Source organism: Leucoraja erinacea, chromosome 39 (genome assembly GCF_028641065.1).
Source record: "Leucoraja erinacea ecotype New England chromosome 39, Leri_hhj_1, whole genome shotgun sequence".
NCBI classification, from domain to species: Eukaryota; Metazoa; Chordata; class Chondrichthyes; order Rajiformes; family Rajidae; genus Leucoraja; species Leucoraja erinaceus.
This window is the reverse complement of record NC_073415.1, coordinates 5506571-5518647: the sequence shown is the minus strand read 5'-3', so window position 1 is coordinate 5518647 and position 12077 is coordinate 5506571. Positions and strand designations below refer to the sequence as shown.

The 12077-nt window shown below is 45.8% G+C and overlaps 2 protein-coding genes across 3 annotated transcripts in view; one reads left to right on the top strand and one right to left on the bottom strand.

Annotated features, from left to right (window-relative positions):
• The window catches only part of LOC129714452 (cdc42-interacting protein 4-like), a 95286-nt gene that overhangs the window by 35736 nt on the left and 47473 nt on the right, over positions 1-12077 (bottom strand). The window lies entirely within an intron of this gene.
• The window catches only part of LOC129714453 (protein GPR108-like), a 112063-nt gene continuing 105666 nt past the window's right edge, over positions 5681-12077 (top strand). The window contains exon 1 of the mRNA XM_055664056.1: positions 5681-5684. The gene's annotated coding sequence lies outside the window, so the exon portion shown is untranslated. The remainder of the gene's footprint in view (positions 5685-12077) is intronic.

The following is a 12077-nucleotide window of genomic DNA, read 5'->3' as shown; positions in this document are numbered from 1 at the left end:
ACGAGGAGCGGCCTGCAACAGGAAGAGACCGGGGACTCTGGTGCCGACGACTCACCGTCGCCGTCGCGGGGCTGGCCGAGTCCGGAGCGGGTGGAGCGGTGGAGGAGCGCTGCTGCTGCTGCTGCGGCTGCGGCCCGACCGGAGAGTCGGAGGCTTCAACGGCAGGTCTGTGGACGGCGGCACCGGGAGCCCGCGGCTCCCTGGAGGGAGACCGCGTTTCAGGCTCTCGCAACGGCGACTCTCCCGCCCGAGTTGCGGGGTCGAAGAGCTCCTGGAGCGGGGCCTACATCACCGCCCCGCGCGGCTTGGAATGGCCGCGGGACTCTGCGAGCGCACGCCGGGGGCTCTAACATCAAGAACCCGGTGTGCGACCTCGCACCACCCGGCGTGGCTTTAATGGCCGCGGGACAATCGCCATCGCCAGCCGGGGGCTTTGACTTGAACTCTGACATCGGGGGGGGGGGGGAAGGGGGCGGGTAAAGGTTGCGTAAGTGGTTTTTGGGCTTTCCACCACGGGGATGGGAGGGAGGTTTATGTAAATTATGTTGTGTCTTGGGTCTATGTGTCTGTAATGTATGGCTGCAGAAACGGCATTTCGTTTGGACCTCAAGGGGTCCAAATGACAATTAAATGTATCTTGTATCTTGTTGGCAGATCAACTTCCCGCCTGGGATAAATAAAGTCCTATCACATCATATGGTATCGTAAAACTATTCTGGGGCATTTCAAAGCATCTTGATGCACTTTGCAACTGAAGTCAGTGTTGTGTTGTGTTGTGTTGTGTTACGGGAGATAGGACAATCGATCAGCAAGCTTTGGCAGAGGCAGTCAGGACCTTTTCCCCAGGGTGGAAATGTCAATGACAAGAGGACATAGCTTTAAGTTGAGAGGGGCAAAGTTTAAAGGCAACCCTCGCCATTGTGCCTGTTTTTTTGATGTTGGACTATGTTAGTATATTTCTCAATAAGAATGGTGTATGTATTTCCATTTTAAGCCGTGCCATTTTAAGCATACAGAAGAGGTTTCTTCTCAACTCTGTCGTCAATGGCCAAGTCACTTATTTTGTAATTTGGTGTGTTTATTCCAGACACACAAGGCAGAGGAAACACCAGGTCCACATTGACCTTGTCAAGGTGTGTAGGTCATAGCAAGACCCCGTTTTGTTCTGCAACAAGCCCAGTCCGCTTCATCTCTCCCCAAAGGAGTTTTCCAGGAATCGGTCTACTCAACCCACTCCATTACATTTTCGCAGCGCAGTGTTCTGACATGCAAAACTGCGATACACAATATTCCAGCTGCAGTCTCAATGGGCCTCATCAAAATCCCTGTGAAACATCTACTCTTAAACTCAAATCCTCTTGCAATAAAGGCCAGCATTAGCCTCCCTAATTGTTTGCAGTACGTAAACTTCCAGTAATGTGTGCGTTACACCCAGTTCGCTCAGAACACCAACACCCTTCAACTTCTTATGATTTAAAAACCATGCTGTGTATCAAAGCACGCACAAAAAAAATCCTCGTCCTGTTTGACCAGTGACTGCGCGCAGAGTAGCTATCGAGCTGCACGCTTTGGGAACCCCAACTGCAATCAGGGGAAGGAACGCTGGCAAAGTTTCAGACACAACCTGTTGGAGCAACTCTGGGTAAGGCAGCATCTCTGGAGAACAGAAGGGTCTTGGCCTGAAACATCACCCATTCCTTCTATCCAGAGATGCTGCTTGTCCCGTTGAGTTAGTCCAGCATTTTGTGTCTTATCTCTGGAGAACATGGTAATATTTTGGGTTGGGAGCCTGCTTCAGTCAAGATTCCCTGTTTCTGGCTTGTTTCACCCTCCTCATCATTAGCTGTTTTTAATCAATTTCTGGTAACAAATGATCAGTAAATGAAATCTGAGACCTCTACGTTTATTTGCGGGAAGGAACTGCAGATGCTGGTTTACACCGAAGATAGATGCAAAATGCTGGAGTAATTCAGCGGGATAGGCAGCATCGCTCGAAAAGAAGGAATGGGTGATGTTTTGGGTTGAGACCCTTCTTCAGACATGCTTATCACAGGCTCTGCAGCAGAGGCTTTCACTGGTGGACTGCCAAATTCTCATCCATTATAGGAAACAGAATGCAAACCATTCAGGAGGGTTATGCCCCTGTCCCACTTAGGAAACCTGAACGGAAACCTCTGGAGACTTTGCACCCCACCCAAGGTTTCCGTGCGGTTCCCGGAGGTTGCAGGTGGTTGCCGGAGGTTGCAGGTAGTGGAAGCAGGTAGGGAGACTGGCAAAAACCTCCGGGAACCGCACGGAAGCCTTGGGTGGGGCGCAAAGTCTCCAGAGGTTTCCGTTCAGGTTTCCTAAGTGGGACAGGGGCATAAGAACATGGGCTCATGAGTACAAGGACACAAGGAAAAGGCTACCTATTCTTTCAAGCCTGCCTACTCATTCATTAGCACTAGGTTAAGATGTATTGTAGTCACATGTACCGAGATACAGTGATCAGTTTAGTTTTGCATGTTATCCAGATATATCTTACATAAATACAATCAAGTCAAACTCATGTGCAACTGGTCGTGCAAAGGAGGAGATGCAGAATATGGCTCTCAGTATTGTAATGCATCAGTTATATTAATATAATCCAAAATCCACATTGGGATGTAGTTAAATCAGACACTACCCTAGTTAATGGATGAACTGCTCAGAAGCCTGATGACAGAGAGCAAAGCTGTTCCTGTACCTGGTGGTGCGAGCTTTCAAGCTTCTGCACTGTCTGCTGAATGGGAGCAGGGCGATGAAAGAATAACCGGGATGGAACAAGTCTTTGATTATGATGTTTCCGTCACCAAACTGCCTCAATGTCATATTTCAACAGTGTCCCTATATTTCCTTAATGTCCAGAAAATGTAGTGACATGTGTTTTGAATGAATGTAACAACCAAGTCTCCTTTGCTCTCTGGGATAGAACATTGGAAAAGCACAGTGAAGAAATGTGGGCGTCACGGAAGCATAGCGGTAGAGTTGCTGCCTTACAGAGCTAGAGACCTGGGTCCAATCCTGACTACGGGTGCTTTCTGTATGGAGTTTGTACATTCTCCTCGTGACCGCATGGGTTTTCTCCGGGTGCTCCGGTTTCCTCCCACATCCCAAAGAGGTGCGGGCTTGTAGGTTAATTGGCCCTCTGTAAATTGCCCATAGTGTGCAAGTGTGATTATTGTCATGTGTCCCTGTATAGGACAATGAAATTCTTGCTTTGCTTCAGCACACAGAACATAGTAGGCATTTACCACAAAACAGATCAGTGTGTCCATATACCATAATATAAATATATACACACATGAATAAATAAACTGATAAAGTGCAAATAATAGAAAATGGGTTATTAATGTTCAGTTTTGTCCGAGCCAGGTTTAATAGCCTGATGGCTGTGGGGAAGTAGCTATTCCTGAACCTGGTTGTTGCAGTAGATACAAAAGTGTGGATAACTTAGAGCTCACGTGAATAGTAGATTCACTATTCAGTGGGCCAAAGGGCCTCTTTCCATGCTGTATCTCTAAACTAAACTAATATTCTGCTTTTCTATGGTCGATAACTTCATATTGTTCCACATTAATATTCACTGCGTGTTCTCGCCCACTCACTCAGCCCGCCTTGAAGGCAGTCTCATTATTTAAAAAAAAACTTTCCTGCTAATATGCATCATCTAAATGGATTATAATTACATTGATGATTCATGGTGCATGTTGACTGTCCCAGGAAAGTACATGGAGGGTAGATACAAAAAGCTGGCGTAACCAAGCGGGTCAGACAGCATAGGTGACATTTCGGGTCGAGTCTCTTTGTCAGACCTCCAGCTTTTTGTGTCTAACTTCAGTTTGAACCAGCATCTGCAGTTCCTTCCTACACAAGTTTCATTATTTAATTCATATGTTTAATCGATAATGTTTTATTATTAATGTGTAATGTTTTATGTGTCATTCCTAACTGTCACTGTATGTCATGATGCAGGCGGAGCACCAGGGAAAATTCCTTGTATAAACTTATATAAACGTATTCATTCATTCATTCAAGTACACAGATGGCACTGAGACAATACTTGGGGTGGGAGATTGCAACCTTCACCTGGTCCGCCCTGTTTCAACGAATGCAATCAACCTGGCGAGCACAATCAAGTAAGATCAGATAGAACAAGTTGTCCTACAACTTTAGGCTGTGCACGTCATAGGAGACAGTACTTTACCCCAGGAGCAAGCATCCAAAATGGATAATTAATCTTGAACACACTATTATCCAGGATAATTCTAGACCATCACCAAGCATTAAAGCAGTAAGGGGCACAGATTAAACCACAGATAGGTGGACAGTCAGAAGTCTTTATCTCCAGGATGCAAATCTTAAAGAATACAGGCCCATAGCTTTAACTTGAGAGGTGGAAATTTTTAAAGAGATGTAAGGGGCATTTCTTTGAGTGGTGGATGCCTGCAACACACTGCTGGGGACGATTGGAGAGGCAGACACGATAGTGGCAAACACAATGGAGCAAAGAATGCCTTCCTGCTATGTTCCCTTCCACAACGTCACCTCTGCCCCACCTCCACCATTCATGCATGATACAATAGTAGCTTTAGATAGGCATGTGGATACACAAGGAATGGTGAAATATGGATCACATGCACACAGCAAAAATTAGTTTACATTTGCATCAAGTTTGCCACATCTGGCCAACAACTAGAGAGCAGTCCTGAGCTGCTACCCAGTTCATTGGAGACCCTCAGACTATGTTTGATAGGACTTCACATTTCACTAAACATTATTTAGGTTATTCCCTTTATCATGTATCTGGACACTGTGGATGGCTCGATTGTAATCATGTATTCTTCGCCTGGTCTTCAGAATAATGTCTTCCTGTTCACTTCCCTTCTTTAAAGTCATTTGTGCTCCACCTCCACCTAACCCATTCAATATGGCATAAACACTATATTCAGTCTGAGGATGGGTCTCGACCCGAAACATTACCCATTCCTTCTCTCCAGAGATGCTGCCTGTCCCGCTGAGTTACTACAGCATTTTGTGTCTTTCTTGAATTTAAACCAGCATCTGCATTTCCTTCCTACACACTATGTTCTGCACTCTGCTCATTTTCCCTTTAACACTGCCAGACGCACTTCCCGATACAAAGCTTTAAACAGCAACTTTTCACCATGCTAAACCAATTCTAACACCTTACAATGCAATGCGTACATTGGCCTGTTTCCTTTATCAATGTTACTTTTTTGCATATCTTTTATTCATTGTTCTTTATCTCTCCACATCACCGTCTATTTATCTCGTTTCCCTTATCCCTAACCAGTCTGAAGAAGGGTCTCAACCCGCAACATCACCCCTTCCTTCGCGGTTTATTCCGAACAGCTCCGTCACAGAGGACTCTGTGATTTACAGACTGTTCCCAGGGTCGCATTCGGAGACTGACATCGAGTGCTGCTGGAAGGTCATCAACTCGGTGAAAGATGCTCTTTGGTCTGCCTGAGCATTGTTGACCACCCAGCGGAGTGGGATGTCTGTCGGGGAATGTTGCCGACTGGCCCGCTGCAGACTGCAGGAGTACGTGTTGAGGGACACACTGCAGCTCGGTGCAGCCAACGCCAAGGCTCGGTGTGGGAGGACCACAGTCTAGGGACCTTCATCTGGGGTACATGGGGGGGGGGGGGCAGGGTGTGGTGGAGACACCCCTCAAAATAAGGGAAAGGATTCCACGCCAGTGGGTCACATGAGTAGCAACGGTGTGGTGTAAAATTGTAATTTGGGGAAACTGTATTGAATGTATGTACACAAAATTGCTGGAGAAACTCAGCGGGTGCAGCAGCATCTATGGAGCGAAGGAAATAGGCGACGTTTCAGGCCGAAACCCTTCTTCAGACAATGTATGTATAGCCTCCGAGAATGTCAGATGGATGGGATCATGTGTTGTATATATATTTATTTCTCGAATAAAGTCTATTTTGAAATAAAAATTCCTTCTCTCCGGAGATGCTGCCTGTCCCGCTGAGTTACTCCAGCTTTTTGTGTCTATCTTCAGTTTAAACCAGCATCTGCAGTTCCGTCTTACACAGTCTATCCAACACCTTTAAAGATAAATATCTATTATTCCAGGGTGTGGATTCATTCAGTCTTCTCAGATAGCTGTGAAACTGGTTTAAACACTTGCCTTAACTGCAAGGCAGTGACATCATCCAGGGCAGTAGGGTGGAAAATTAGGTGCCTGATGGTGCAGACCGAGACAGAAGCAGAGATACAGTCGTTGATCAATGTCTCAAACATTCCTACTTAACCACAATGACTCATGGCGTTGGCTTCAGTAACTCCATTCCTTTCCTGTATATCCACTCCGCCAGCATCGTCAGCTCTTTCAATGACTGTCAAACCGTGGTGTGAGTGTGGCAGTCCCACTGCACCCTTGAATCAGTTGGAACTAGAGTGCAAAGTCAAGTTCGGTGTTCGGAATAAACTGTGAAGGAATGGGTGATGTTTCGGGTTGAGACCCTTCTTCAGACTGGTTAGGGATAAGGGAAACAAGATAAATAGATGGTGATGTGGAGAGATAAAGAACAATGAGTAAAAGATATGCAAAAAAGTAACATTGATAAAGGAAACAGGCCAATGTATGCATTGTAAGGTGTTAGAATTGGTTTAGCATGGTGAAAAGTTGCCGTTTAAAGCTTTGTATCGGGAAGTGCGTCTGGCAGTGTTAAAGGGAAAATGAGCAGAGTGCAGAACATAGTGTGTAGGAAGGAAATGCAGATGCTGGTTTAAATTCAAGAAAGATACAAAATGCTGGAGTAACTCAGCGGGACAGGCAGCATCTCTGGAGAGAAGGAATGGGTAATGTTTCGGGTCGAGACCCATCCTCAGACTGAATATAGTGTTAATGCCATAGAGAATGGGTTGGGTGGAGGTGGAGCACAAATGACTTTATAGAAGGGAAGTGAACAGGAAGACATTATTCTGAAGATACAGCGAAGAATACATGATTACAATCGAGCCATCCACAGTGTCCAGATACATGATAAAGAGAATAACCTAAACAAACAAAATCTGAGGAAGGGTCTCGACCCACTGCATCCCCCACATCCATGCGAGTGTAAGGAACGGTAGTTCAAGTTCAAGTTCAAGTGAGTTTATAGTCATGTGTCCCTGTATAGGACAATGAAATTCTTGCTTTGCTTAAGCACACAGAAAATAGTAGGCATTTACTACAAAACAGATAAATGTGTCCATATACCATGATACCAATCCGAAATGTCACCAATCCATGCTGTCTGAAGAAGAATCCAAACCCATGTATGTTCGCCAGAGATGCTGCCTGACTCACTGAGTTACTCCAGCACTTTGTCGCTTATTTTGTAAACCAGTACCTGCAGTTTCTTGGCTCCAACAAATAACGGCCAGCTTTCCGACGGGGGGGAGGGAGGCAGAGATGGGGCAGCCTCTTTGGTCATTTACACATGAACGTCCTCCCTCAGAGTGCCCCTCATCTCCAATGGAAGAGAGTGGTGCTAACTTTAGAGAGCAAGAATTAAGCCCAGAGCCTTCTTGATCGTCTGACTTGGAAATGTATACAATTTGGCCAGAGCCAAAAGGAGGCAAGTTGGGCCATTACATTCCAAACTAATGATTTTAATCTAAACTTATTTTCCAACTCTCAGCATTTTGTGTCCATCTCAGATTGCGGCCCTGGGCTTTATGGCAAATCTAGTGCATGATCAGGTACCTCTGAAGTCTTTAAGAAGGAACTGCAGATGCTGGAAAATCGAAGGTAGACAAAAGTGCTGGAAAACCTAAGTGGGTGCAGCAGCATCTAAAGAAATAGGCAACGTTTCGGGCCGAAACCCTTCCGGGTTTCGGCCCGAAACGTTGCCTATTTCCTTCGCTCCTTAGATGCTGCTGCACCCGCTGAGTTTCTCCAGCACTTTTGTCTACTTCTGAATTCTGCTGAGACTTCTACAAATCTTGGGATGAGTGTGTTTCTCCTCTACAACTAATTCCCTCAAATCTCTTGCCTCCTAGCTTAGTTTAGCTTAGGGGACTGTCGGGTCGGAGGGCCCCGCCTCACCCGTCCCAACGTAGTGCAGCCCGTGGAGTGCAGCAGCCCGTGGCCCCGTCGGTCGGCAGCCCGGCCAGCTGTCTCCGACCTTCGGACCTTCGCTTACCACCGACACCACCGCCCCTCCTTCTCAAGGTCGATCATCGATTCATGAGTTGGATGGGGTGTCGGGGCCAAAACTCCTCAGCTGGCCCGCCGGCTGGACCTTGCGTGCAGTCCAGCACCCGGGCCAATTCATCATTCACCCAGCCATGGCCGAGTCGGTCAACGAATTGCCGCCAGGAATGTGTCCCCTATTTTGACCTTTTGTCCTTTATTTGGAAGTGAGAATGTTGGTAACCCTAGTCTCACATCTCATTTCCTCACCACCACTACCTCGCTTCTTGTGGATTCGGTTTCTCCCAAGAAATTTCAGTTCCCTGGCAGATGACAGATGTCATCGAAAATTCCCGTGTGGTAGGAAAGTCTGCATCGTTCCAATTCAATGCAACTCTCCCCGTTCCGCAATTGACTGGCTGGCAATAGCACAGCCTGGCAAACTGCAAGGAGCACAGGTACTGAGGCTGGTTAATAATCATGTGGCAGACGTCAGCCTGGGGATCAGGCCCCCAGTCTCCGTGCAATATTTAGCAAGGGCAACGTTAGCTGCACCTCCTACTTTGGGGCAAATATCAAACAGAGTAACAGTTCAGGAACAGGCCCTTCAGCCCACAATGTCCATGTTAAACATGATGCCAGGTTAAACTAATCTCCTTTGCCTGCAGAAGATCCGTATCTCTCTATTCCCTGCCATGTGTGTGTGCGTGGTCCGCTGAGTTATTCCAGCATTTTGTGTCTACCTTCCATTTAAATCAGCATCTGCAGTTCTTTCCTACACTTGTGTGTGTGTGTGTACAGTATAATATATAGTATATTTATATATATACACACACACATACAGATACACCTGTGTGTGTGTGTGTGTGTGTGTGTGTGTGTGTGTGTGTGTGTGTGTGTGTGTGTGTGTGTGTGTGTGTGTGTGTGTGTGTGTGTGTGTGTGTGTAGGGTAGTGTTAGTGTGCAGGGATCACTGGTCAGCGTGGAAGCAGAGAGTCTAAGGGGCTAGGTAGGGCTCTTAAAAATAGCGGAGTCAGGGGATATGGGGAGAAGGCAGGAACGGGGTACTGATTGTGGATGATCAGCCATGATCATATTGAATGGCGGTGCTGGCTCGAAGGGCCGAAGGGCCTACTCCTGCACCTATTGTCTATATCCGCGCTGTATCTCAAAACTAAAGTAAACTAAACCTGGTAAAGGGAAAAAAAAAAACCTTTGCTCCTGTAATTCTATCGAGTAGTACTTCAAACAATCACAGAACATAGGACCTGAGCCCAAACACATCATCAGACCAGCACTGCGCCAACTATCTGAAGAATGAAATAAAGTTTAGCTTCGGAAACACCAGGTAGCATTAACAGGAAATACTTTGGAGAGTGGCATTAGTCTTTAGTGTTTGGACTGAATGGGAGCCAAAGTGTTTCCAACCTCAGTGGCATGAGAACCTAGTGAGTAAAGAGAGTGCCACAGAGGTTCAGGTGTGCGTGTGGAGGTTAACTCTGGGGGAAGATAGCCAGCTGGTGGCAACGATCCAACACAGCTTGGCAGTGAAGTGCATGAACTTGGACCTGGTGACACAGCCACAGCCTCGACCACACTGGACTTCATCCAGGGGATAGTGGATCTCTGGCCCAAATACTCAGGAACTTCAATTACAGATGTATTCGGAGTATCTTAATTTTTAAGGATCGGATTTTTGTACAGCCAACGTAAATCTTAAAAGGAATTAGCACAATCTATTTTTCTATAGATGTAGCATGTAGGTAAAACAGTAAGTGTCGGTGGAACTCAGCATGTTAGGCAGATAGGTCGATAAGTCACGTTTATGGGCAGAAGCCAGACATAAAAACAGTTTTTATCCACGAGTAGTTGCTCTACTCAGCAGCCAAAAATCTGTAGCCTCCCTTTGATCTGGTATTTTGTTAGTTCACATGCTTGATCAATGGTGTTTTATCATTAATGTTTTATTATTATTATTAATGTTTAGTGTTTTCGGGGTCATTCGTAACTGTCACTCTATGTCATGTTGTTACTTGTGGGCGGAGCACCAAGGCAAATTCCTTGTATGTGAATACTTGGCCAATAAACATACTTACTTACTTAAATGCCACCAGCTTAAACAATCATCTGGCGAGCATATTCTGCTGACAAAACTAACAGGCAGTCAGTGGTTTCAAGCATACATCATATTCCAATCACTGGACCAGTGCAAGGCATGACAAAACAAACATGCAGAAAAGCGTCAACAGACCCTGTGCCGTTTTAGTCCGCAATATTTGCAGATCCAGAGAAATATAACTGTCCCTTCCTGGAATAAAAACAAGCACATTCCAGACTAAAACATGCAACAGGTCTGGACAAGCGACTGCTTCTCCCATCTTGCAACACGTTGTACATCTCACAGTGAGCAATGGGAACCAGTCCTGCATTAGTGCCATACTTCAAAGGGTTGGCTGGAATATTTGAGAATAGAATGCACCATGAGTTTCAGTTATGGAGGATAACAACAGTTCAGCTACAGGCAGGATACGCAGCCAGATATATCAAGGGTGGGCTGTTTGTAGGGGGGGGGGGGAAGGACAATTTTCAGAAACTGTAGATTCTTCAGATAATCTCATTGGTCTTCGGATGTTCAAACAAGCAGGTTAGGACAGGACTCAAATGTAATATCTCATCTCTAGCATAGCATCAGTATTTGAGTCAAACTCGAAATAGGGCCCAGCTCAAAGGAATATTGAATATGAAGAATAATGTTGAAATTCTATAGTGGCAATAATGTCACTCAGTATTTACAGCTAATAAAATACATTTAAAGTGGAAGTGACATTGTAATGCAGGAATCAATTTGCAAACAGCAAGTTCCCACATTCAGGATTGATAAAGACCAAATATTCTCGTATTTTTGAATGATTTGCTTTAGGGATAAATATCGGCCTGGACTGCAGGCAAATTCCCCTTGTCTATTACAAAATGGTGCCACTGGATCCATGCAACAGTATAAGATTGCCTCGGTGAGATCGAGCATGCAAGACTCAGCATCAGACGAGATCATGCCCCAGTCTCCAAACTGAGGTTTGTGCCCCAAAATCTCCCAACTTGAGGGCAGCTGTATTATGCACCAATCCATAACTGGGACATTGATAGAAGTTGCTCAAACACAGAGTGTTTATACTGTGATTAGGAGAAGAATGAATACACTCGAGGATCACAGTTACAACACATTTGGGTGGCACAGTGGTACAGTTATGGTGCCGCACGGTGGCACAGCGGTAGAGTTGCTGCCTCACAGCGCCAGAGACCCTGGTTCGATCTTGGTTATGGGTGCTGTCTGCACGCAGTTTGTATATTCTCCCCATGACCTGCGTGGGTTTTCTCTGGGTGCTCCGGTTTCCTCTCACACTCCAAACGCGTACATGTTTGTCGGCTAATTGGCTTGGTAAAATAGTAAATTGTCCCCAGTGTGTGTAGGATAGTGTTAGTTTGCGGTGATCGCTGGTCGGTGCGGACTTGGGGTGCCGAAAGGCCTGTATCCATGTGGTATCTCTAAACTAAAAAAAACACTAAAGTTGGCCAGAGACATGGACTCAATCCTGATCTCTTGTGTTGTTCACTGTTGCTGCTTGGCTTTCCCACAGATGCCAGATTCTCCCCACATCACAAAGACAGGTGGGCTTTTAATTATCCATACAACCAGTCCCATGTGTGGGGCAGTTAATGGGAATGTGGAGAGTATTGGAAATAAGATTGGGAAAGGGGATTTCTCATAGACTCATTGCACAAACTGGCTTCCCATGTTCTTAGAAAATATGGACAGAACATCTGCCAAATTTGGAAAGCCGCACCTCAAAACATCTGTCAATATAACAGATGACCTCTGGTGCATGTAAGACACATTG